The 26,529-nt window shown below is 44.3% G+C and overlaps 1 protein-coding gene across 4 annotated transcripts in view; it reads right to left on the bottom strand.

The window, feature by feature from the left end:
• The window catches only part of ANKRD11 (ankyrin repeat domain containing 11), a 153,611-nt gene that overhangs the window by 118,809 nt on the left and 8,273 nt on the right, over window positions 1-26,529 (bottom strand). For all 4 annotated transcript variants that reach the window (XM_061477322.1, XM_061477320.1, XM_061477324.1 and 1 more), the window contains exon 2: window positions 9,647-9,726. The gene's annotated coding sequence lies outside the window, so the exon portion shown is untranslated. The remainder of the gene's footprint in view (window positions 1-9,646; window positions 9,727-26,529) is intronic.

The raw sequence follows: 26,529 nt of genomic DNA, 5'->3' as shown, positions 1-26,529 counted from the left end.
CAACCTTTAGACTAACACCTACCCCAGAAAACCTCTAATACCTGGAAGCATTAAGATTTTGGAAGGGTACAGAGGGAATCAATAGTTGTGTGCCAGGTCCTTCTTAATGGCAACCACAGCCATCAAGAACAAGAGATGCGTGTTCTGGGCTTCCTTGTCAATCCTCAGAATCCCAGACTGGTTTGGGTTGGAAGGGACCTTAAAACTCATCCAGCTCCAACCCCTGCCATGGACAAGGACCCCTTCCACTGGAGCAGCTTGCTCCAAGCCCCTGTATCCAACCTGGCCTTGAACACTGCCAGGGATGGGGCAGCCACAGCTTCTCTGGGCACCCTATGGCAGTGCCTCAGCACCCTCACAGGGAAGAGCTTCTTCCCAATGTCTAATATAAATCTATGCTCTTTCAGAGACCACTCTTATCCTGCAAATGCTCCAAACCAATAATTACAGCCAGGATTAAGTTATCCAAGAGCTTCCCTGTTTCTCCATCACACCAGTGTTGTTTCCTGCTGTGCCAGCAAGACATGGGACCTGCTCTCACCACAGCACTGCTCCCAGCCTTTCCCAGCCACACACAGTGCCTGGGTGCTGCCAAAGCAAAAGGCAGGAGCTGGTCAGTCACTGCTGCCCGATTATTACTGCAAGATAGCAAGGTATTTTTACATCATTGACTCACAGGAGGAGTCCAGACACACATCACAGAAACCCCATCGAAATCCAACAGTTGCTCTTTTGGATCAAGACCAAACCCAGTTTTTGACACCAGTGGCAAGCATGACAATGGTACAAAGCAGGGAGATCTGGACATCACCTGGACAGAACCCCCAGGCATTCACTCTGTAGTTTAGATAACCACCAAAATAAACATTTGCAAAGCTGCATCCAGTGATGTGGTAAAGAATAAAAACTCTGAAGAACACCTGGCCTCAGGCTGAAAAGTCCTTCTGCATTAAGCAAGCGCCATCACTACCCCCACACAACAGCACTGAAGATGACCCCAGGAACTGGGATCTCACATCCTAAACCACTAACATCAGTGCTTGATGTCAATCCGTTTGGATTCAGTGGTTTAAATGTAGGAAAGAAATCCCAGCCCCGGATAACTCAGGGTACAATACACAGTAGTCTCTCTGTATGTCCTTCGATTGATGGTTTTCAACACTCCTGTGACTCTCAGATGACAACCACTTCTCCCTCTGTGACCCCAACTTACCCCCACCAGCAACTGAACATCACAACTGCCAAAGCTGGACCACTTGGATTAGTAATTCACATGGACAAAAATAAGTAAGTCAAAAAGAAGAACCCATAACAAGTTTTACTTGCAAAAGCAAACACAGCATCCACTGACAGTGGCGATTTCCTAAAATAAACCATACACATGCCTACCACCTCCTGTCCTCTTAGGAGTAATTAACCCAGAAGGTGAAGTTACACAAGCACAATCCTGTGTGATAAGGGAGATCCGCGCACCCACATCACCAGAAATAGCTATTGTGCTCCAAAGTAACCCCCAATATTGGTAACTACTTGAATTTAAACTTCAAATAAATTTAGATCAAAGATTAAAGAATGTCGTTCTGCCTTCCCAGCACAGTGGAGATGCTTGTCTTTCATAATGAGGGAGCCCATAAAAATAACAAGGGAGAAGATCTACACCCAAGCTCCTCAAAAAAATAAAGAATTACTGATTTTTGCAGCTACTTAGTGGTAGGAACAGATGGTTACAGGCAATAGTATTGACAACTCAACAAGCTACCACCCCCAAAGGTGAGCTTCTAAGTCTGCTCCAAATTCAAGAGTTGAACACACTACAGCCAAGACCACTGGGGAAGCAGTGAGTTTTCACCAGTCCCATGGTGCTCCAGAACGTGCTTCGCTTGCTGTTCTGTGGAACACCAAAGGGCTGTGACTTCCTAAAACACCCAGACACAGATCCCTGCAGCCCTCTGCCCATGCCCAGATGAGCGTGGGGAGTGGTGAAGGCAGGCAACACACATGGAACAGCTCCCAGTAAAACCTGAGCTTTCAGGATTTGCCTACCAAACCAAAGCCAGTGCTGAGGACAGAAAGCCCAGCTTCCCTAATTGCCCATCACAGAGAGAGGATCTGGGAATTCAGGTCCCTGGGATGCTCTGCCATGGTGAGCGCAGACAGAATGAGCGCCCTCAATTCACTTGGATGCTCACAGCAAGATGCAAGTTCCCACACAACTCCCAAGAAATCTCTTTCCTCAGCTCCCATCCATTTCCAGCAACTGGAAACAATCAGCCCATCCAGTGTCAACCCAAGATCAAAACACTAATTAAAACATGAACTTGTTAAATACAAATCAACAAAGTTATCTCTGAATTTCTGGACAAGGCCAGCAAAGCACTATAGACCAGGGACAACATGTGGCGTTGTAAAAGCTGTCAGAATACCCGAGTTCTCAAGCATCTCATTAAGCTAGTAATGAATTAGACTGAGCCTGCAAATCTCAGCCCTTGTTGTCATGTTCTCCTAAAATTAAAGCTCTGCCAAGAACTTTACCAAGGGAACAGAAATAATGATAGCGCCTGGTCTCCATCTTCACACTCAATATTTATGACTTACTTTTCAGAAGATTTTCCTGGTTTTATCAGAAGCCCCCTTCCTAGGGACATCAGGAAAACATATCCATCAATTTTGCACTTGCTTGCAATAATAACAATTTCCTCCTTTTTACACGTTCATATTATATATTACACATTAGGCAGAAGCTCTTCCCTGTGAAGGTGTCCAGAGAAGCTGTGGCTGCCCCATCCCTGGCAGTGTTCAAGGCCAGGTTGGACACAGGGGCTTGGAGCAAGCTGCTCTAGTGGAAGGGGTCCCTGCCTGTGGCAGGGTGTGGAACTGGATGAGCTTTAACAAACCTATTCTATGATACTACAGCAACAGGCTGCACAAATTTGTGACAGCATCAGACACTCCAGTGATTCAACCAAACCACCTTTCTTGCAAGGTTTCCATAAAGCACCATACACCCATTCCCAACAGGAGGGGTGTCAGGCAGCTGACTTGTACCTGTTGGACTACAACTGTCTTAGCTCCACTGAAGATGCTTAAGTCACTGATCCATCTCCCTCAGAATTCACGTGACAGAAATTCATACACCGAAACACAAAGAAACTACTTCCCACCCTCAAGTCCTTAAATCCTCACGGATTTGAATGTCAAAATCAGCAGGTTCACAATTATCTACACTATTATTTAAAAGAGCAATAGATAATAAACAAGAACATCCTAAATTTCAATTATTCACTGAAGAAGTACAACAGAGTCTGGTCTTATCAGCAGGCCTTTGGTCTGCAGGCTCCTTAGGGTAACAACAGATTGCGCACCTCTTGCTGCCAAATGCATCATCTGCACTTAATCATAGCATGATGAATTATCTTCTGAAAACAAGCGATTCCAGCCATATTCAGTGTAATCCTGCCATTCCACTCCACAGCCTGTCATCTCTCATCCAGCGTGTCACCACTTCAGGGTGGAGACCATAACTTCAGTCCCTTTCAGGAACCCTTTGGAGCTACACATTGCATTGAGAAATAAATAAAACCATCACTTCAAACACTGCACGGCATTCATCACACTCAGAACCTGTCTGAAAACACTTCTACTTTTGAAGAAAATCATCGAATCCCAGGCTGGAATATACCTCAAGGATCATCTGGTTCAGTGCTCCTAGGCAAAGCATGACCCAGACTAGATGTCCCAGCACCTCATCCAGCCAAATCTTAAGTGTGTCCAACGTTAGGGAAATCCACAGCTTCCTGGTGGGCGTGATTATCCCAAGGTCGCACCTAGGAATGCTGTTATACAATGATGGAAGTGGTAACTGGCTGCTCATGCACCAAATAACCTACAGATTCCCTTGTCTCCATGCGTCACCCAGGGCATGTGTCTCACAGGAATCTTCTTCCCTGCAAAATAACAGACTATCTGTCACTGGAGATGGTGATCCCATGTACCATCCACATTCCAACCTTCTTTAAATGAATCTGTTTCTAGATGCAGCTGTGATTTTTAAGTGTAGAGTATGTCAGCTGACATCAATCTACAAAATCCTAACTCAAAAGTATACTTGGTTTAAAAATGAGGATTTTTGAAGGCATAATGTAGCCCCTTTGGAGAATAAGATTATTCAGGAACTACAGTTGGGGGGGCCAACACAACCAACGATTTTCCTTCTTTTTAGGCAATTACTGCCATAGCTTTGTCTAGTTCCAAACAGAAAAAGAGGAAGGATAAGTGTTCTATTTGCTTCTGGATTGCTCTTACCAAGAACTCCCTTCTGTGTCATGGTGAACACACATACTGGAATCACACCCAAAGAAGGAGGCAAGCAAGAGATTCTTCAAACAACTTTCTGCTTAGCTCAGATCTGTTCATTAAAGGTGCTGCATTGTGCGCATGGGCCAGGTTAGCTTATTAGCATTGGAAAGGTTACTGAAAGTGAATTAATGGAAGTGCTCCACTCTCTTAACATCTGATGAGCAGAAAAGGAGCCTCCCTACCTACACTTCGCCTGAAAGGTATGTTCAAATTGAGGGCATGTAGGTGGCACCTGCCAAAAGTGGCATGTGAATAACATTGGCAATTTAACACATTCTTACAAAAATACAGAGAACTGCAAAAGCAGCAATTCAAACATTCAAATCAAATGCTTATGCTGAGATTAGATCTAAGAACCCAGCCTTTTCATTGGGACGGGGGAGGATTTTAAAGCTCTTTTTTTGTAGGTCTCAGCAGGGTTTTACGTCCAAAAACTCAAGCCCTGTTTGACCCACAAAGAAACCTAGGCTCACAATAGAGCCACCTCTTAGCTTACAGTGAAGATATGCCTTTAAAAAATTAAACTTTGATTATGGAACTCTGGTGCTGTCCATTGAAGAGCACAAAACAGGTAAATGGAAAAGCTGATCCCTCCTAAGGGACATGGAAACCCACCTCACACACATGCAGGTACAGCACCAACCCATCTCCCCTCCACCCTCACTGATGCCTTCCCCGGGCTGAGTGACGCACCGGCACAAACCCAAACTGTCTGGTCTGAAACACTCCGGATGAACCTGCACTTAAGAGCCACCCAGATGCTTTATGGCACTTCCAAAACCTGATTCTTTCCCCAGAAAAGGGGCTTCACCCTTTCAGGTGTGGTGTGAGGACCACAGCAGAAGTCAGCCAAACCCACAAAGGACACAGCTCCACTTTAATGTTACATGAGACTATTAACGCCACTTGCACATGGCTTCCCCTCTCCAGGCCCTGCTTTCTAACACATCCGTTTCTCCCCCTAAAAGCCAATGCTTCCGTACCCCAGCACCACTGGGAAACCTCTGGTCGGCTGTGAGTGACATGTAAAGAAAAAACATACACTGCTCTTCTTGTGTTACCTTCCAACACCCCTAATTCAGAAGGGGTGAGAGCTGAAATGCATGGAAAAAAGCCAGAAAGCTCACATGAACACCTCTGTGCAAAGAAATATCTCCCCTGTGGAATACTAAGCTCGATTTCCCCCAAAGCAGTAAAAATTGAAACCCATATATGAACACATTTAAGAACATTAATAGAAAAACACCAAGCAGTTAAGTGAAGTCACGTTCCACCTAAACAACGACACCATTATTGCAGCATCTGACTTTCAGATGACAATTCAATCCTGGAAGCATGTATTGTAATTGCTTTTCCACAACGGGCTTCAGCTTTACAATTGCATCCTTCTCAGGAGGTCAGAACAAGGCATGGCTGAGGCTCTGAAAAGCAATTCTGTTTAGCTGTACTACCTTATTCATTCTTTTAATCTTACACCTGAATATTCATTACAAACTCTGTAAAACGCAAGTGCCAAAACCACCATCAAAAGCTGCTGCAATCTCTCTGTTGCTCAGAGAAAGCCTTGACCCCTCTGCTTCCCTAATGAAGAAGTGGGGAAAGCACACATCACACCAGATGTCAGCTCCGGTGCTGCAAAGCAGTCACCAAACCCCTGAACAAGATCAGTGCAATGCAGCCATTTCTTGCTGACAGCACACGAAAAGGAGCCACGATGATGAACACAGCTTGTTTCCAGCAAACCATCTGAGCAGTTTAGTGAGGAAATACCTGTCCTAACCGTTGCAGCGTGAGAGCTGCCACGATGCAGCCAGTGCATTACGTGAAGACGGCATCTCAACTGAACTCCCTTTTCTTCCATCCATTTAGATAGGACCTCTGCCGTTATTACTACAGAAAGCTGGGGGGCAGGAACCCAAAACAACACAAGTCTCTTTTAGAGAATTGAGAGTAGCAATGTTCGTAGCAACTCCCATAATTCACAATAAAGGAGCCACCTACCAAAATGGAGAAGTCTCAGACTTTTGTAACCCTTCCTACAGTGGAACAGCCCCTCTGCTCCCTGCCCACGACCTACCACAGCATTTCTGGTCTTCTGGCTGCACCAGGGCAGCTACTTCTGGGTCAGCAGATCATGCCACAGGCAATCCATGCAAGTATCTAAATATCTGCATTTATCACAGAATATCTTGGTGATCAGGTTATCAGCAGACCACCACAAACAACAGTATGGCGTACGTGATGGGAACAAACCACCTGTCAGGGACAGAAACACCCTGCATCAGGTTTGCAGCCAAAGGGAACGGCACAGCAGATGCCCTCCGAGTCCATTTCCACCACCAAGGCTTTATTTCCTTTAGCCAACCTATGAAGTGCAGAACAGCACCATCAAAACAGAGCAAACGCTGCAGGATCTTACTACAAAGGTAAGCCTCATCCAGTAGATCAGGCTCCCCAGCCTCTTTTAATGGGGAATCCCTGCAGCATCCTTTACAGCAAGTTACATGCTGGTATGAGTAAGCTGCTTGGATGAGGAAGAAGAAACACAAAACAACCAGGCTTGTGCCCCAGTGCATTTTCACTCACAGGTTTACAGCAAAGGCAACCTCATTTTCATGGTCATAAACAGATGAGTGACAGAAGCCAGCATTTTCATGATATACCACCTCCTCCTCAGACAAGACAAAGGTGGCACATCATCCCTCTGCTAGTTTGGCACACGAATACCAAGGACCCCAGGGCTTTAGCCAGGCACAGAATAAGGAATGAACACAGACAACAATGACCTGCTTTCATAATGTCTGTGGTTTTAGGATGAGAGCTTTTTACTCAAGCTTGGCCAGACAATAACCCTGTTCCAGCCTTGGGCTACTCATAGGAGGGCACAACCTGCACGTGCACCTGTGGGAAACTGCAGGGGCCACGGATGCCAGAGCCTCCAGAGCCTCCACACCAACACAAAGCCTTGGAATTCACCTCTACAGCTTCAGAACATGCCAGATTTGGGTATTGTTTTCAGCCAACACTAGAGGATTCTGATATTCTCCCCTTCTTCACCTCTCCCCAACATCTCCATACTGCAGTAGGCCAAGAATGGAGCTGAGCTGGGTGGGAGCGTTGATGTGGTTGAAGGCAGGAAGGCTCCACAGAGGGATGAGGACTTGATGAGCCCAAAGGTCTTTTCCAACCTAACCAGCTCCTTGAGACTCCTAGACCAAGATGCATTTTAAGCAATACAGTAGTCTGTCTCTGCACAGAAGCAGATAAAAGCTTATTTTACTGGAAAAGGTTACTCAACTTATCATCTCCCAGGGCTCACAAAACCCACAGAGCAAAATCACTTTTTGTTTCAGAAGTCAGAGAAACATCTGACTTCATAGCAATTATTTCTTTCTACAGTGTGAATGTTTTGTCACATCATACATCCTCATCCTTCATCTGTCAAAGTTTTTCCATCCACTGTTTCAGCCAGACCCATCATCAGTGTGGTGTGGCTTTATGCAAAGTACAAAATGTCCAGAGGGAAAAGGGCTAAAGATGGACAAAAGCATGTGGAAACTCTTCTAAAGGCAGCTACCGCAGCAATGTAGGCATGATTTAAATTCTCAGTAATAATCCTAAAAGATCTTAGCAGCCAAAAGGCACATGATGTAGACAAAAGCCCTGGGAGATGCAGTCTGCCATCATGCTCTGTCCAGAAGCACATGTTTTTACCCAGCAGGTACCAATATTTAGCAAATACACTGTTGTGTTTATTAAGTTTTCATTTAGGTGAAAGGTCCTGCAATTAACACTGTCTTGTTTTTAAAACTGTAAGTCTGCATTCAAAAAAACATAATTTACTTCAAAACTCAAGAGTGAAAAACCTTCATCCCAGACTATGAAATGTAATAGGTAGTGACCAACCTGGGTTATAACTTATGCTTGGATTCAGCTGGGTTTTCCAGGGGACTGCAGAGCAGCCATTAAGGAAAGAGTTACTGCACACTACAGCAAAAGGTCTCACACTTGATACACTTTAATTACTTAGCTGCAGCAGGGGAGAGTTACTGATGCCTAGCCTGGTTTGTTTCACTGTGAAAGGCTTCTACTGCTATTAATATTCACTGAGGGAAACTGAAATAACATCTTGTCTCCATGTGAATACCTTGGAATTATTATGGACAAACTAAATACAATAATTTTTATTTTCTTCCCCTCAAAATCCAGGACAAAAGAAACCTACCAGCTTGCAAAGCCACCTGATAGAACAGACCTCTATTTCTACACAGAGTAGCTCTCCTTCAATGATGGCCTTTATCATAATGACAACTTCAACACAAATAAACCCACTACAGCATAACCCAAGAGGTCAGCCAAGGACCCTGAGCCCCACAGCAGAAGCAACACACTGTAGGTCATCCACCAAGAGCCTTTACCCTAGAATTCCTCAGCATGCTGAGGATGACCTTGAACTCTGCAGCACACAGCTTCCCATCCATACCACTGCCATGACACACACTGCAAAGCTGAGCTCATGGAGAGCAGCAAACAACAGCTTTTATCCGGCCTGTACACACCAAACCACCAGGACTGCAGAGAAAACCAGCAAGGACAAATGCCTTCCTACCAGCTACACCGGCATCACTGCTCTTCTCAGAGGACAGCACTGACCTCTCTCAAGATACTGAGTCAGAAATCTCTTCTTTCCCCCATAAATTCCACTCTAAGGTAGCCTATTATTATTTTCACATCTGCTAATGCTACCAAAAAGTTGAATCCTAACACTGACTCAAACTGTAGTCTCAGCATATTGGGAAGTTTCTCTGCCCAAAATGAAACGTAGGGGCCATCTGTTTCAATTACACTAATCACAAGGAGACATAACATTGTGAAACTGGCACTTTTTAATAGACTTCTTTTTTTTTTAAGACATTTCAAAAGCAAAGAGAAAGAGGGCTGTGACATACTAGAGGTAGGACGTACTTAATATTCAGCAGTCAACAGCACCAACAAGCTGCGCAGTCCACCGGACAAACCAGTGCTGGAACTGCAGGAAAAGTAAGTTTTGTTTTCACTGAAGTCAGGGCAAAGCTTGGTACATTTGAAGTGATATAAAGTGAAAAGGCGTTTCCCAAGATATTCTGGGTTAGTACCTTCAAGTTACTCCACAGAAGTTTGTGATTTTTACCATCAGATTTCAGAAAATAAAGAGAAATTCAAACCACCACACCCAACACACCAACACAGACACAAGCACTTGTTAGGTAATAAAACTGAAAACTGGAACAGAAGCCAGGTAAATATTTACCGATTCCATAGTTGAAAGCTGTTGTTAGCAGGACATATATTAAAATCCAACAGAGATGTGTCCCAAAAACGCTGTGCAATCTGAAAAACACAGGAAACAGTTCATTAGAAATTAAAACACACTGTTTCACTTGCAATAAGCATGCTATATTCGAGTACACAAAGGCTACTAAATCCAAATCCTTGCCTAATCCAGAAACAAATTTCCTCATAACAAGTCTGCACAAATAGAACAACAGCTCTTGCTGCACCTTTCAAGATGTTTTTCCAACTACAGATCCCCAAAGTGAAATTTCCAGCACCAGGCAGGAACCAGCAGGAGCTCTCGGCACCTAAGGCAAAGGGGAATTACATCCATTAACTGGTACATGAAACGGTTGGCAATTCCGAGCCAAAAACCTGGGGTTTCCCTGAACTTTTCACCATGGTTGTGCAGGGCTGAGCAGTCAGAGGGGTACAAGCTTTGGACAGCACAGCTCAGTCGGAGAGGGGTACAAGCTTTGGACAGCACAGCTCAGTCGGAGCCTGTACAAGTCATATGAGCAAGGGCAAGCCTGAACTTTGCAGTTCAGACCGTTCTTTGAGGGTTTGCAAGGTGGAAGACCAGAGCTTGGGCAGAGCCACCTGTAAAACAGTCTTATTCCAGATTTTTTTATGCCCACGATCACAGAACCATAAAGTCATAGAATGGTTGGGGCTGGAAAGGACCTTAAAGATCATCTGCTTCCCAATGGGAGCTACCTCATGGCTTTTTCCAATGCAAGTGAACGTGTCCGGGGGCACTGACAGATCCCCTGATGGGGACCTGCAGCCCTGCAGAGTATGACAACGATACCTGCACAGCACCTTTTCCAGCATGATTCCCCTATTCTTTTTACCTCCTTCTCCATTATAAGACTCACAACTCTAACTTGACCTATCCACTTCAAATGCACCAAAAGACAGACTGGGGGGGGCGGAGGGGGAAGCTGAACTTCCAACTCCATTATCTGGAAAATCATTAGTGCTGCCTGCTGACAGTAGTGACTGAGACCAACTGTGCACAGAATTATCAAAGAGTCCACAGAAATCCTGTCCCGTGACATACTGACACACAGTTCTGAAGATTCCTATCTGCTTCCTGGCCTACACATAGCAATTGTATTCACTACTTAGCTCACGTATAAGACAAACATTAAGTACTGTAGCAATGCAGTAGTGATCGCATATGAGTTAAGGACTTTCTACAAACAACAGTGTACCATTTTTTTATGAAACTTATGAAATTACTTATGAATTGCAGCAAATACTTCACTGAAAGATGCCCAATGCAGAGATCATTGGCAAAAGCTGCCCTGTTGTGTGCATTCCATCACTCACACAATGTTCCTGCCATGTAGATTCTAACATTTTAATTTAAAACTACCTCTGCTTCCAAAAGCCTAAGTTATAATTAGTAATGTCAAGACACATTTATGCACCCAATTTTCTTAGCTTTAAGTCTGTTGAGAATATCACTTCACAAACCAACATTTCTATCCTCATTTTCCCTTCTGTGAGCTTACAAGACCAACTGCTGGTCAAGGCTCGGTATGTTGGACAAGGCTCCCATATGTGCCAAGCTAACTGCAGCTACACAGAAAGCCATTTGCAATGCAAACCACCAGACGTTCAGTCTTCCTTTGTGTTGAAACAGTAGCATAAATACTAAATAATTAAGTTGTTCAAGGTGACCAGATTCTGGTTTAAAACAGGGTCAGTCTTTCAAGACCTGTGACACTTTATTTTACTTTAACATGAAGTCATTTGGAAACCCTGGGTACACAGACACTTCCATTAAAATAAGTCTTTCAACTTCTAAGCTCTCCCACCAGCTTCTTTCTGTTCTTTCACACTGACCACGTCATCCTCAGCAGTTCCCCACTGCTGAGTTACCGGTTCCTCTTGCTTCACTCCCACACATCAGTAAACTGCAGATTGAGAGCACACAGAGCAACTTTTTCAGCATCCATTGAAAAAAAAAAAAAAAACCCAAAAAAAAAAACCTGGGAATTAAGTAATTCAAACTTCTTTAATAAAAGGGTATCTTGTGACTTCACAGAAATCCATATTTGGAGATGGAAATTGCTTTACAATCACAAATGTGACCTGAAAGAAACCAGTATGCTTGCATGAAGATTAACTACAGACTATTTCCATCAAAGCAGCTGGGGCAGGCAGCTGCGCTCTGGCAGGGGAATGCTGACTGGGAAACACTGACTGGTTCCAGTAGCAAGGCAGGAGCTGGCTTCAGAGGCTGGTGTCAGCCATGAAAGAACAAAACCAGAGCAGCTCTGATGCAGAGTCACTCAGAAGGGTCTCTGTGAAAAATGTGTCCAAGATTCAACAATTTTACACATCTTGGTATTTCCCCATTTGATAAGTGGACACAGAAAGGGTTCTACTTCAATCCCCATTATACTGGGAGCAGGAAAGAAGCTGTCTGCTGAAGTCTCATTTCAAGCCATGAGAAGGCCAATACTCCCACAAGTAAGCATGGTTTTCTTATTAGTGCTTTTTTGACGCAAAAAGTCGTGTTTTGATTTAATGACAGGCTTGCATTAATTGAGGTTCTGTGGTGCCCCAGAACCAAGAAGTGTAATGGGATGTCAGTATGAGATTTAGATTCTGGTTTAGACCAATTTCTGAATGGAAAAAAAGAGAAACCTCTCGGGAGTAGGACAGCCTTTTCCAAGGCAGTCATCTGCTTCCCTCTAAATAACTTAGGGAAGAGACAGAATTTCAATGAGGCATCTCTCTGAGGGCTTCTGTGAAAACATACACTGGGGAAAACAGACACCAATGAGCTTAAGCTTTCAGATGAGCTCCATTAGCTCAGATACAGAACTCAGGGAGGTACGAGTACAACATATGTGGAGGGAGGGGAAACCTAGGAATGTTTTCCAATGCATTCCATAGGCATGTTCAGGACAACATGGTGAGATTGCCTTTACAGCCTTACACAGCACCCAGAATACAAACACTAATCATTCACCCTGCTGAAAGGTGAGAAATACTTATTCTCAGAAACAGTAAAATCACATTACAATTCCAAAATCTGAGAAAACTGAGGTTGTAGGGAGAATCCATAAGCAGACAGCACTACAAACGCCACATACTTACTATCAGCTATATGTTTTCCAGGAATACCTGTAGGTAGCTTCTTCAACAACAGGGATTCTATTCCTGCCTGGTTACCGCACCCAAGCTGAATCCAAACAAGTGCTGGAGTTTGGGGAATCATAGAAACACACTGGCTTGTGTTGGAAGGGACCTTAGAGCTCACGCAGCTCCAACCCCTGCCACAGGCAGGGACCCCTTCCACTGGAGCAGCTTGCTCCAAGCCCCTGTGTCCAACCTGGCCTTGAACACTGCCAGGGATGGGGCAGCCACAGCTTCTCTGGGCACCCTGTGCCAGCGCCTCAGCACCCTCACAGGGAAGAGCTTCTGCCTAAGAGCTCATCTCAGTCTCCCCTCTGGCAGGTTAAAGCCATTCCCCTTGGCCTGTCCCTACATCCCTTGTCCAAAGCCCCTCTCCAGCTTTCCTGCAGCCCCTTTAGGCACTGGAGCTGCTCTCAGGTCTCCCCTTCAGGAGCCTTCTCTTCTCCAGGCTGCCCCAGCCCAGCTCTCTCAGCCTGGCTCCAGAGCAGAGCTGCTCCAGCCCTCACAGCATCTCTGTGGCCAACTCCAGCCTTGCTCCAGGAGCTCCACATCCCTCTTGTGCTGCTGCCCCAGAGCTGGACACAGGACTATAGGGGCGGGTCTTGAAGAAGAAACCAAAGTGCCACAGAAACAGTGGAGAACTGACCCACTCTGCTCCTTCCCGTGCATTTTGCTCACACACCCCCAAAAGCCAAGGGCAGCGCAGCAGCAGAAGTTTTCCCTTTTCCTCTCAAGGGAAATAAGGATTATCAGATTTGTGACAGCACACCCAGACTACTCTACGCAGCTCAGGACTATTTAGAAAGAGGAGGAAGGAGAGGTGTTGAACTGGAGATCTGAAGGGGGGGGGGGGGGGGGAGAAAGATGTTTCCAAGAAATACACAGAAATGAGAGACAGATAACATGCCTTTAACTGAAATGCCCTGCATCATATCAGTACCTTACAGACCAACCATCTCCCAACACACACGCTGAGCAAACTGGTCTGTTCAGTGGGACTGGACTCACACTCACTCACGCGTGCAGCTGCTCCTACACTCCAGGAACAAATTTCCAGTAGTGGTGTGAGCCACAGAAATTACCTCTCACTGGGACTCAAAAGCAGCAAATACTTCTGCAGCAATACGGCAGCCAACTATGCTCATCCAGTAGTGATTACTGCAGTAAAACACCAAAGTGCAGAGACAATTCCACTAGTGTTAAAAAAAATGGAGGAAAAAACCTTTCAATGTGTTTCATTGTGCCAAAATTGCAGCATCAGGTAAAATTTAACTTGACAGCATTCAGAAACTAAGTAGGTAACGTATCTGTGGTCGCAAGGTTCCTTTATTTTGCCCTGCAGATATGTATGCAGAGAACTACATTTTCTTAAAGCTCCTGTCATCTTTGCTGATTAATAAAAATATAAAATAGCCTGATACTGTCCTCAAAAAAACAGATCAAGATACCTATGTGTGGGCTGAAGAGCCTCAGGCTCATTTTATCCCACTGAAACAAGCATGAAGGAAGGGAAAGATGTGATTCCTGTGGAACCAAATCATCCTTGAAGTGTTTTAACTGGAAGTCTGACGTGGAGAACACAGTCCACAAGAAACTGGGGGTTGCAGTTGTTTAAATTCAGGACTAAGCTGCTTAGAGACCTTCATGGAATGAAAAGAATCCAGAATCTCTAATGTCAAATAAGTAGTTTCAATGTGTTCCAGGTATTTCTCAAGATCTGTGCTTGTTTCAATCCATATGACACCAGTTACAGCATTTACACACTAATACAACGGTCGGACTCAGCTTCCATCACCCATTCACCTGGGCTGACCCTGAAGGATCACCACACACTGTTGTTGTCTACTTTACCAATACTCCACATATGCCTTTGTGAGGGAATGGCACTTCTGTACAGTGGGTTTTCTATGCCTTTTTTGGTAGAAATGAGGCTTGAGAGCTCAAATGGAATTTCAGTAGCTCAAAACAAGTAAACACTTCTACACCATCTATGCTTCAATTGCATTGAACTAAAAAATCTAATTATCAGAAGCCTAATATTTCACCGGGTTTAACCCCTGCAAACAAACAGCAAGCAGCTGAGCAATACACCCTGAAATTACCAGACATGCCAACTTTATTACTGATTATCTGGTTCCTTTCATACCAGACATTTAATGTTCTCTGCTCGCAAGAATATCTCAAAATTGCTATCCTCTAAAATCACCCAGCATTTCTCCTGAAAAGAGCCATGAGAGCAGCCTGAAAAGGTGCTTAACGAGGTAAAAAACTACGGCTGTCAGAAGAGTCCCTGCTTCAGTACAACCTGAGAGCTTAAATCACTGCAGTAACACTTTTTCTGGGAGTGAGGTGGAAGAAGAGCAAAGCAAGCCTGAACAGTTTCCACTGAGCCACTTTTTTTTTTATTCTATGCAGACAATTAACAGTTCCAGAAATATTCAAGTATGTTCCCTCATCTCTCCTCCTTCACCCTCTACTACCCTTCTGTGGCTTCTCTGATGAATGGAAAGCATCAACGCAAAATACAGCTCCTTAACCAACCCTGGGCTAAAGCTCAAGGCTACAGCTTGCCCTTCTGTACTAGCACGCAAAGACAAGCCTTGCTCCGCCACTGTTTTGCAGGCTTTAATTTAATATGTGTAAGTTATTACCTCCCCTAGTTTTAGAAAAATGTTAAATACCTTAAAGATAATGCACTCTTATCAGCAAATGGAAAAAGAAGTCTTACCTACACGAGCAACACTTGGCTTATAACAGCATTAACTTCTATCAAGTGGCCATCTTTATGATGGACAGCAATAAGAAAACTGCTCGTCATCCAAAAATAGTTATGCACTCTCACTTCAGCAGCCTAGAAAGGTACAGGCATCCTTGTTTGTCAGACCCAATGCCTGCAAACAATCCTCCAGACCCTTACCATTTTTCTTTTTTAGGGCTCCAATATAAAATGTAATTACTCAAGACTGCTGGGTCCTTCCAGCATGGTTGAATCTCTTCCAAAAATATGCATAATCAGGCTCATTTCTTTATTAAACAATCTGCACGCGCAAAGCAAAGATCCACTGCCTGGCTTTGGAAGAACACATCATTATTACTGGTACACAGCAAAAATTAATATACACGTTAAGCCCATGAGAACGTGTTTCTGAGAAAACCATTAGCTCAGAACAGCAGCATCTTATTTGCTTTCATATCACCTGAACTGGTTAGCTAGCCAGCCATAAAATTCAACAGCAAGATGTACAGAACCCTCAAGCTGTTTATTTTAGCGTATGGTAAGCTGTTAATTCCTAAACCATTTGGAAGAGACACGGGATGCACAATGGCATGGATATTCAAAGCAGAACTGTTCCAGGAATATTTTTAGTTCACATGAAAATGAGAAGAGATTGTAACCGCCGTATCCTAACCATTTTCTGAACCCCATCTGAAAAGGAGTCCACTTCCAACCCAATTATTCCACAGGCAGACAACATGAAGGCAGTAGGGACAGCACTGATTTTAAAGCTCAAGTATAGCAGCACGCATGTAGACATATAAAAGGAAGTGTGTAACACGGCTGAAAAATCAAACAGTTTTGAAAACAGTATCCAAGAAAAGACTTCCAGGTCAACACAGGAACGAACACACTGAAAGTTCAAGGAAAAGGCTGGAGGCAAAGACAATAAATGCTTTTCCTGGGTGCACAAACAAGAAGTACTAAAGGAAAACAAGCCCCACTGCAGTCAACTGCATGAGCAGTAATACCCTCAGATGTTGGCAATTAGAAAGGTTTATGGGAAAACTAAAAAGAAATAATCAGGTATTAGAAAACTTAGTGTATATTCAAAAGGCACAGAATTCATGTTTTTAACAAATAAGGAAAATATTATTTTAAAAAAAGAAATAAATAAAAAACCTACAGCCAGAAGATGCCTCAATTCCTGTCCACAGGAACCTGTAAAAGAATCACAACAGATTCATCTGGCAAAGAAACCGAGATGCCAGATTTCCAGCTTACATTTGGCAGAGCCATCCTAGACACCTAAAACCAAAAATCACGTCCAGTGACCCGGGAGGATTTCTACCATGCAAAATCTCAAAGATGCATTATAACAGAAGGGACACTGAAAGGTGAATTTTGGAGACAGACAACTGTGCTGCTCACCTTTGAGAGCTCAAAAACCCACCATGCTGAGCAGAACAAAGACAAGCTAAAAAATGTTGAAGCTTCAACTTGTCCTAATTAAGCTCCAAGATGCTGGCCTTCAACAACCCAGTGAAGACAAGAAGAATGTTCCCTGGAATTAAACCAGTAATTTAAAGTTAGATCATAGCTGCTGTCATATTTCAAGTATCTTCTCCTTTTCATTCCTCCTAAATACAAGTCTGAAGTGGGACAAAGACATACTTCCCGTCATCAGACTTAATATCTTTCCTGTAACTTTACTAAGAGCTCTTTACTAATCCGTTCCACTCCAATTCCCTTTGTAGGTTCTTCTGAGGGAAGGAAGGCAGGCTAACAATGCTACTAGACTAGAAGAGCACCACTCAAAAATAAAGTCCACAATTTCTTACTCCATGCTCAATTTTAAGACATTTAGAAAATACAGACCATTCTTGGAATTTAAAAAAAGTGACAGACACATTTGTCACCTTTACAGTCTGAGACATTTGCAACCGTGCAAATTGGATCCAGGTTACTATTAATAGCTGAACTGTTTCCTTTCCTTTCTGAAAGCTGATTTGTGAAAAGGATGCAAGCATCCCATTTTAAAACACGCTAATTAGCCAAGAAGGAGTCAAGGAAGTCAGCGTTCAGCCTCCAAGAACATATACAGTCTCTCTCCCAGTGGAAAAAAACCATAGCAAACTTACCCAAAGAGTGCACCATCACCCACTGGTATACAACCTCCTCCACCAAGAAAACTCTGTCATCACACAAACGTTACAACCAGACACTTCAACAACTCTCATACGGGTTTCTATTCTTAATATGCAGCTCTCACTCAAAGGCTCACAACCAGATATGTGCAGCATTACAAGGAGGAGATGACACCATTACCTGCCACAGCAGCAGACCTGGACTGATGACCCAGGAGGTCCCCAGAAAGCAACATGAAAAAGGCAATTGTTAGAACGTGCTCAAGACTTCAGTTTCCAGAGTTATGATGCTTGCTTTACAATAACCTCAAATTGCATAGGAGAGACCCTAAAGAAAGCACCTTCTCGATTTACACAGGGCATCTCCTCCCTGTTATCTAGGTCCTGGCAAGTGAAGGTCAGAATAAAAAAGTTCTTTAAAAATACTACATAAATTGAAAGCACCTACAGCTTCCAAGATTTTTTTCTATTATAAACCCTGAGCATGTTTAAGTAGCAGTTGCCATCATTAAAGAAGTTGCTCCCCTCCCATTTTCCATTCTTCTGAAGAATGGACATCCTGTCAGCACTGGGTACCGGTGCTGAAGCAGAAGGCTGCTGCTGTCTCACAGCTATAGAAAGCAGGGCTGGAGAGTAGTATGAGGAGGGCACGAGGCCACCTCAACCACACAGATATGCCAAAGAGCATTGTTAAATAACAGAACAAGGAAGTCGAATGTCTGCCTGTGTCCGTCAGTGGTGCCCCAGCTCCTACAGAGGGGCTCAGTAACCACGGAGGGGAGCAGGGAGACCCCTGTGCCTGCTCAGCTGCTAGATCCCCAGCTTCTCCTTTGGGCAGCTTCTGGAGCTCGTTCATCGATCGGCTTCACCTGCCAGCCCAGCAGAAAACCCACTCACCTCCCTCTGCCTGCTGGCCTCCTGCTTCAGAAGGGGCTGAACGGCTCCTGCGCCACAGGAAGGGTCGGGGAGCCTCAGCCCCTTGCCGCCCCAGTGAACCGGCACTGGTCACACTGTGAAACCGCACCCCAGGAAAGCCTACAAACACCTAGGGAAAGGGCACATCCCTCCCTTCAAACACACTGCCGTGCAAACAAACAGCACAGAGGGTGGCAAGGAAAACGGTCAGAGGACAAAAGGACAGAGGGTCAGGATTAAACCCCTTGATCCCCAGCCAAACAGCCTACCCGTAAGTCCACACAACCTCCAGAGCCATTTAAAACCCTGAGTGTGCTAAACTTTAGGTTATAAAATCATACTTAGGCACCTATTTGAAGCGCTCTTTGCTCTGCTGGTGGCTAAAAACAATTCCTTTGTCATCAAATCTTGCTTCAGTAAGCTGACATAACATTTTTAACTCAGGAAATAAGATAATTATGGTTCAAGGTAAACAACTACAACTGTGCATCATAAACAGTTTCTAATTTTAAGCCTGAATCCCTCTAATGCCATCCATATTTCAAAGGTTTCCTTACAAATGGTTTAGGTTGTCTAAGTAGCTTGTGACCAAGCTCTGCTGCCGATGAGCATCAGCAGCAGGCCTTAGGGAAGCCACGGGCAGGCGCAGCAGTTAAAAGTCCAGCAGATGCAGCAGATGAGCTCCTGTATCAAAATGAGTCAAGGTAAGCCAAACATGAAAGAAGGAAAACACACTTGGAATCTTAAATAGCTTGAGAGGTAAAAACTGCGTTAGGAACACACAGAAAACAGCGAGAGCTGAGACCAAAGCTCCTAGTACTTACGCAATGTTCACTGCAAGTTGTTTTCTATGCCAGCCCTCAGATGCCCCGCTCAGCTTCCCCAGTGGCACAAACAGCAAGAATTCAAGTTGCAACTTGCTGCGAGGGTATCAGCTACCACGGCGCTCAGCACAGGGCAGTAAACTCACCTACAGCCAGCCGTGCTGTGTCTAAACTAGCCCTTGTGCTACTGCTGCCATAAAACAGTCTCCACAGTTACTCACAAACAAAGCCTTGCAACAAACAGAGGAATCTCAAGCCAGCAAAGCTGAAGCACATCATCTGAACTTGTTTGGAACTACAATGAGGTATTGAGGGCAGCAAGCTGTCTGCCTCCAGGATGAATCATTACACACAGAGGTAGCAATAACTGCAAGTACTGCTTATAGGTGTACTTGCCTGATAGGCTTTCATTCCTCCTCACCCGAAGAAACAGAAGTGCTAAATTACAACCAAAAGGAGGACAGCTGAATAAGAGAATGGAGCACAGACCGAATGGAGTAGAGAAAATGAGACCTGACACAGACAAAGCATTCCAGAATAGCTGAGCTCAGAAGGGACAGAAGTGGTCAAAGCCATCCAGCCAGGCAGTTGTGAGAATGCTGTTTAGTCCCCTGCAGGAGAAGCAGGGAGGAAGAATCACATGGTGAAGCCTGGGCAGCTTGGGAGAGCCTGCTCCTCCAAAACTTCTCACCATTAAGCTTTTCCAAACCACCCCACCCCACTGCTGCTATTGTTGTCACAGAGGGAATTTCAACCAGAACAATTATTCCCACCACATTTTTTTTCTGCTGGGAGAAGAAAAATGGCAATTCTGCACAGAAAACACTATGATTTGCACAGTAGTTCATACAGCAACACGAGTCCCCTTCTGAAAGGAAAAACATGAACGTGCCTCGAATCCGGTGTGCAGCAGCAGGAATGTATTTTTAGATACAACCATTTGAAGGCAGCAATATGGTGGAAGTCTCCCAGGTTGAATTTCGCCGTGGGAGGTTAATCTCTGTGCACCCTGGAGAGGGCAGTTCATTAAGAGGCTGTTCAGAGCAGAATGAAACAATTCACCAACTCCCTGAAGAAATCCCTCTCCCTGTGACTGCACACAGGCAGCTTCTCTGAACTCTCCAGCATCCCACATCCCATCCCGATTTGTACCATTTTCCTGGTACTACCAACATGTCCAGGCTGTGCTAGAAAGCACTCCTCCCCTCCACAGCTCCAGCACAATTAAGGCAGCTGAATTCAAGGCCGTCTTCAAAGCACAACACGGGGTGCAAAGCGGCTCAAAGTCAACCCAAGCGCCCAAGAGAAGGAGGGAGCAGAACAACAGTTTGGCTTTATAATGTTTTATCTGCAATTAACACTTCTTCATGACTTCTGATAAGGTAACGTATTAGCTGTCAGACCAAACCCAAGTGCAAATAAGTGAACCTTCAAACATTCTCAAAGCAAAGCTTCAGAAAGAGTCAAATAACTCTTTCTGCCACCAAAGCCACCCAGGCTCTCTCTCATGCTAAGGAATGTTTAACCTAATTATCAGGTAAAGGACTCTATTCAAAAGGTAACTTAGTCACCACTGCACTAGTTTGTACCCACACTGAGCAATCATGGAGCAGCCCTTCAGAACCACACCTTTGGGAAAACAACACCTCAAAGGCTCTGTGACAGACCTGCCCCACACCTGGGAGGGACTCATAACACAAATGAGCCATACCGTGCACCCATTTACAGACAGACTACAGGGTCGTTGGGGGTCAGGGATGTTTGCTTGTTTTCAACAAGTCAAAGTGCCCAGCTACACTCTATCGAGACAGTGACATCCTCTTGACTTGAACCATGGGCTAAAGAGCCATTGTACACCTCTGCCTTCAGCCCATATGAGGCTGTTCCTAAAGACCAAGTAAAAAAATTGCTTCTGCATACTTTTTTTACACCATTACATATTTTAGTACTCAAGTCTCACATAAAATACTTACATTGGTGTGGAACAATTTTGGGGTAGCTGGAGTTAAGCACAAACAGAATAAAATCCACATAAACCTATGAATTAGAGAGTGTTCATTATTTCATAGGTTGCCAGGAAGTCTGACTGTACCATCTGACACCTTAGAGGTGCCGGCAATGTCAGGATGCAGAGCACATTACCCACCCCCTTTGAAGGGGGTACCTCTGAGTATCACAAAGGTGTCAGCGAAGGACATGAACTAATGGTCAACTGTGAGCATTTATGTGACAACAGGGAGGAAAAAACAGTGAGAAAATGTAAAAAGTCTACATGAGAACCAAAAGTCCTGACTACAGCCAAGCCATTTTTCAGAATTTGATTAAAATTAGACTGGCCTTTGACTATGAATCATATCTGCCTCTTGTACACAGCAGAAGAGCACCAACATCATACAGTGGAAGACAGAAACACGCAAAGGGGGACAGAGGTAGCAAGGCTAGACCATCCCCACAGAAGACACACCGCACTGCTTATACACCTCAACAGTGAGCATTTCTCACAGCTCATTTATTTAATATTGCTCACAGCTCTCATGGAAGGAAGCAATACTGTGCTAAAATATGGTGTGTACGTATAAGAAAAATAAAGGCTGATTCAGCCCTGCCTCCCCTCCTGAGCCTGACCTCCTCCAAGCGCTTTAAATAGGATGTTATCACTACTTGTTTATACGCCATTACGGGAAAAAAAATGCTCAGTTTCCTAATACTGCATTACAGAACAAGATGTTACTCAATTCTTTTTGTGAAGTACTGAGAAATAACTGGGAGACCATATGCAGCTGAAAGCATCCACGTGCTGGAGTAATCCGGACTTACGTAACTGATAATTGGCATCTCACCACACAGAGCAGGAAAGGAAAGGCCAACACACACAAATCATCTTTGAGACATAAAACCCAACTGTAAATTCGGTTTGAGGAGCCTGGTTCAGGAGGTGACTGAAATTCACTTCTCTAAGTTACAGTTTAAGGTTTCTGCCATGGCAGTACACAGAAGAGAATCCCAAGGGGTGGATTTTCCCTCCTTCACCTCATCCTGTCAAGCAAATATGAATCATTTGCTAATTGAAGAGTTCAGTTTAAACCAATGTCACGATGACTCTGATCTCAGTAGATGGAAGGCAAGTCTTTCCAGGTTTCAAGAAGCCTGGAGAAAGGCGGACATCAGCAACCTTCTATTTTCTCAGTGCACCATAAAACATCAGTTGTCTGAGCACAGATGCTCCTGGAGATCACACTGTACCTTACCCTTGAAGCCACAACAAAGACAGAGCACCCACTTCTCCATGCCCATGGTAATCACCACAGTCCCCTTTCCCTCCAGATGAGGGCAAAGCCGATCACCACACTAGGGCTTGTACAGAGGGGTAACATCTAAAGCCCTGAACCACCCCTGCCTTGGGACGGCACCACTACCTTCTGCTGTAAAATCTCCTTCCTACCACCAGCTGCAAAGGACGCCTCTAACACTCACACGCACAGATCAGAAGAACAACAGCTATGGTGCCGGGAAGATATGGACAGGGCAGCCAAAAACCAGAGGTGCAAAATAAACCCAAAATCCACAGACAGGCCACCAACGCAACTAAGGACCTCTTAGCCAACAGGAAAGTTGTTTTTTTTTAGAAGCATGAAGAAGTGCTTTGGTATCACTCCATCAGACAGAACTTACTGCTGTTAGGTGCCAGACCTGGGGTAGAAGGGAAGGTGTTTGCCCAGCTGCAAGCACCACTATGAAGACACAGGCAAGTTATTATGAAAAGCAAGTCAACTTTTTACACACAGACAAAGGATAACAAATGTTTCAAGGCTGCGCTTCAGATGTTTAAGACCTTAAACTGAACCACAGGAAAGCGTGTTACTAGTCAGGCTATTACAGCAAATGAAATGAAAATTGAAAATGAAGTCTAACGGACATTAAATTTAACTAAATATACATTAATTCCAAAATCATCATAATACATGGTTCTTATGACAAAACTTCTGTGGAACGTAAAAGCACCCCTGATAACTCTGAATATTAAGCTGAGGTACCACAGGCATCTTACAGTTTATATAAATAAAGTGCCCCCTGCAAATAATCATGGTTCCTTGGGCGAGAACTGCCGCATGATTAACAGAGGTCCATTATAAAGGCAATACATAACCCAGCTCCTGCTAGTAGTCACTGCCACATCAGACTGAGTTTCTATGGCAACCAGGGAGGAAAATATAAAGCAAATTACAGTTAAATGAAAATTATTCTCCATGACAATATATGTTAATGCAGGAACATTTGCAAGGCCATTCTGGATAAAATGTTTACATTCACACATGTGTTTACTAAAATAAATAAAAGGCGGGCTGGAACTGCTAATGGATCATCCATCTATAAAGATCAGAGTCTCCCTTCTCTCCCTCCCAAGTTTTAATGTATGCAGAATAAAATTATTCAAGCTGATAGAATGGAAAACAAACCACCTCAACAAAGGTATCTGCACATTTAGATAGAGCATATAGTCTTTAAAAAACAGGTTTTACGAAGTTCTAACATGTACAGGTTTGGATGTTGTGATCCTTCTATTTTCCTGGCTGTAAACAAAGAGCACATTCATACCTCCCCATCCCAGCAGAAAACGCTTTCGAGAGGCAAAGTCACTCGGAGTATTTATAGAGATTTGACTGGAACAGGAATAGTGACTTATCTTAAATCAGCTGTAAATTACTTACTGAAAACTGAGCAGTGTTTCGTATCTCAGAATTGGCGGCACTGACTATAGCAGTGTCCTATGCCTTACTGGGGTTTAAAAGCAGCACAGGTCAATGAGAACCTGTTGTCAGATACTTTTATAAAAGCCTACATTTAAGTCTTGAAAAGGTTTGCCTACTCTCCCACCATGATCACTCAGCCTAAGCAGTCCTTTTTATAGAGGATATATCTCCGGTTTTAAATATCTCCTGAAGCACAGGTGAAGTTAATTGGAATGAGGCTCATTCACGAGGCAGCCACTTGGTTTATTTTAACTCACTTTGCTCATGCCCCAAAAGAAAAGCCCACAGAAAGAAAGTAGGTTATAAACTGACTTACAGTCTCTTTTCCACTGTGAAGCACCACATTTTAAGAACAGTTTAAAATGCTGCACTGGAAAAAAGCACCCTTCTCAGCCGCTTTTCACGGTTCCCCCTGCCAAGTTCCTTTCCCATGGAAATGGTCTGCCTGTTCCACGAGTAACACAGGTGCAGGTTTCTTAGGAAGACCCAGAAAGAGCACAAGGCACTTTTTGAACCCGTTTCAGTGAGCTGGGAACACAGAGGACAGCATTCACTCCGCTGGCGCATCTGAACTCACTCTGAACACGCTCCCACTGACCTCTGCATCTGCCTCTTGCCTCCACCTACAGAACAATACTTGAATCATAAGGATCATAACTTTTTATGACAGTGGGAAAACTGCAATATTCTCCGCAAGTTCACTCCACCCTGCACATAAAACTGCTCATAGGTTCAACCATAAAGCAAACTACCTTCTTTGAAGTTGAAGTTAAAGCCGACCTGAAAAAAAACTGCATTAACATTTTACATAACCACCCTCGAGGACAGCATCGCTCCTTAGTCATTTGGTGTGAGTGTTGACAAAAGCAAGTTAGGTCAGAAAGGATCTCGGTAACAAAGCTCTTTACAGGTGAGCTCAGGTTACCCACACACACCAAACACACACACCACCGAATACATTCCAGTCATGCTCCACTTTCCCGGAGGATCACTTGCCGTAGAGCCCACAGAAGCATTACCATTACCATTTCAACTAATGTTGCCCCTGATCCACGACTCCCTCTATCTTCCTCTCTACAGCCATATGCAGACTATCTCTGTGCAATGCAAACAGCTACAACCCTTAAGACTAAAAAACTAAATAATAAATCTGCAAATCAAACCACAGTAGCAGTTACCGGGTTCCTTTCAAAACCTTCCCAAATTGGTAGGATCAGGTTTCTACTGAATGTCCTTGCTGCACGTTGAGCTGGAGGGGCTGAATGTTGTTTTCACAAAAGAACTTCTAAAACCACAGGCTGCATGTCTGCACCAGCAAGTATTTATATTCTGTGCACACATCAGATTATGCGTACACACACCATCCTCACTAGGCTTCAAGCAGATGAATCCTACCAGGCCCAGCTACCTTCCCTGTGCCAGAGCTATCGGGTCATGTACCCCGCTTCCTGCTGATGTGCTCCCACATCCTTTTGTGAAGAACTGGCTTGCTGTGCCAAAATGCATCCACATCAGAACAGTCATCTCTGTAAACACAAGCAAATGCATGCTTACATGAAGTCGAATTCTAGAGCAAGCCAGGCAGCTCACAGCTCTCATGCCCCAGCAAGCAGCAGGAGGTTCAGGGGGAAGCCAGGCTGCTAGGCAATACTAAGCATGCAACACTGCCAGCAGACCTCCCATGCACCCTTCTCTACTGCAAGCTGCATCGAGTGAATTAGCACCAGATGGACGAGATAACAGCTCTGAAGAGACTCTCTGAAGGATTCTTGTGGATTTCAATTACCTGCACTGCTCAGTAAGAGTAAATTCTGCCTACAACTATTACTGGTAATGTCATAGAAAAGAGTCCCATCGTTCATATCCAGGATGAATCCATAAAAGAGAAAGATTCAAAGAGCTGATCTAACCAGAGACAGCAGCTGGTCACAGGGATGCAGCAGAAGTAATAAGCCATTACTGGTACACACAACAGCAGTCCCAGTGCTAACAGCACCCCCAACTCTTATCCCTGGCAGAAGTCTCCATGCCCCCAAATCCTTCACCTCTTGATGCTGCCACAGCTTCACTCAATTTTCAAGCACTTTCCTCCCAGCGTGCGAAAACAAGGCCCAGATCTCAGGAGGGGTATGAAGATGCAGGATGATCTCAGAGAGAGGGAGAAGGGCCGTAACAAATGGGAAGGAACATCAAAAGCCAGACGAGCTAAAATTAGAGACAACGATCCTGGATGAGAAGGACTAAGGCAGTAACAGAGCACCAAGCATAACCTCCATCAGATGAGGCTTCTGGGAAGGGGGGGCACCAACAGAAGGGAGAAGAAATATTATGGTGGCTGAAGTAGAGGAAGC

This window comes from Pezoporus flaviventris, unplaced genomic scaffold (assembly GCF_033815535.1).
Source record: "Pezoporus flaviventris isolate CSIRO_AGI_PZ_B2104156 unplaced genomic scaffold, CSIRO_AGI_Pfla_v1 ptg000105l, whole genome shotgun sequence".
NCBI lineage: Eukaryota > Metazoa > Chordata > Aves > Psittaciformes > Psittacidae > Pezoporus > Pezoporus flaviventris.
The sequence above is the reverse complement of the archived record's forward strand: the minus strand, read 5'-3'. Positions and strand labels throughout refer to the sequence as shown.